Raw genomic sequence first — 1,016 nt, 5'->3', positions numbered from 1 at the left:
TGTTGAACCTTAAGTCCCTACATAATATGATAAAGAACATTTAAAAATTAGATTATATTTTAACAATTGTATGGTTTTTGCATGGGACATGTACACATCTGGCATATTTTATATAATCTCTACATTATTGACATATTCAGTACAATATAAATGTTAAATGTTTGTTATACTATTTTGATCTTAATGACAAGCAAATCTTTTTTCCCATCCAAGTACTTACCAGGCCCGACCATGCTTAGCTTCTGAGATCAGACGAGATCGGGCGCGTTCAGGGTGGTATGGCCGTAGACAAGCAAATCTTTTTTGTTTTGTTTTTTGGTACTGGGGATCAAATTCGGGACTGTGCACTTGCCAGGCAGGTACTTACTCTGCTGGTTTATATCCCCAGTCTTAAGCAAATCTTAATGTGTTCAGCACAGACTTTTTTTTTTTTTTTTTTTTGCAGAACTGGGGATTGAACTCAGGCCCTTGAGCTTGCCAGGGAAGCACTTATTCTACCGAGCCATCTCCCCGGCCCCTTCAGTACAGACTTGTTTTATCCCCGGTATAGTTTCATTGTACAGTTGGTTGAATCTGTGGAAGGTTGAATATAGCTCTTACATCTGATTTTAAATGAAATCTGTTTTTACTGGGTCTAAAAGAATACTGTTGTACCTGGTTTCTCCTGATTTCTGCCAACTTTAAGTAAACCTAATCAGTCCTCACCCAGCTTGCTTCTTCTATTTGAAAACTACATTCCATTTATTTATTTTTTATTGTTTTTACTGAGCAAATATGTGGCAGGAAATATTATGCAGTATTTACTGAGGTAGAAAGCTATGGGTTTTTTTTTTTTTTTTTTTTTACTTTTTGGTCTCTTGATTTTATGAATTTATTTATTTATTTATTTATTTATATTTATTTATTTATTTGGTGGAACCCGGGATTGAACTCAGGCCCTTGCACTTGTCAGGGAAGCGCATATTCCACCAAGCCATCATCGTGGCCCCGAATTTATGAAATTTTTTGATGAAGGG

At 35.7% G+C, this 1,016-nt stretch overlaps 1 protein-coding gene across 2 annotated transcripts in view; it reads left to right on the top strand.

Moving 5' to 3' along the window:
• Naa25 (N(alpha)-acetyltransferase 25, NatB auxiliary subunit) overlaps positions 1 to 1,016 on the top strand; it is a 72,951-nt gene that overhangs the window by 54,384 nt on the left and 17,551 nt on the right. The gene's annotated exons all lie outside the window — the stretch shown is intronic.

The sequence above is a fragment of the Octodon degus genome, unplaced genomic scaffold (assembly GCF_000260255.1).
Source record: "Octodon degus isolate 3935 unplaced genomic scaffold, OctDeg1.0 scaffold00076, whole genome shotgun sequence".
In the NCBI taxonomy this organism is placed as follows: domain Eukaryota; kingdom Metazoa; phylum Chordata; class Mammalia; order Rodentia; family Octodontidae; genus Octodon; species Octodon degus.
The sequence above is the reverse complement of the archived record's forward strand: the minus strand, read 5'-3'. Positions and strand labels throughout refer to the sequence as shown.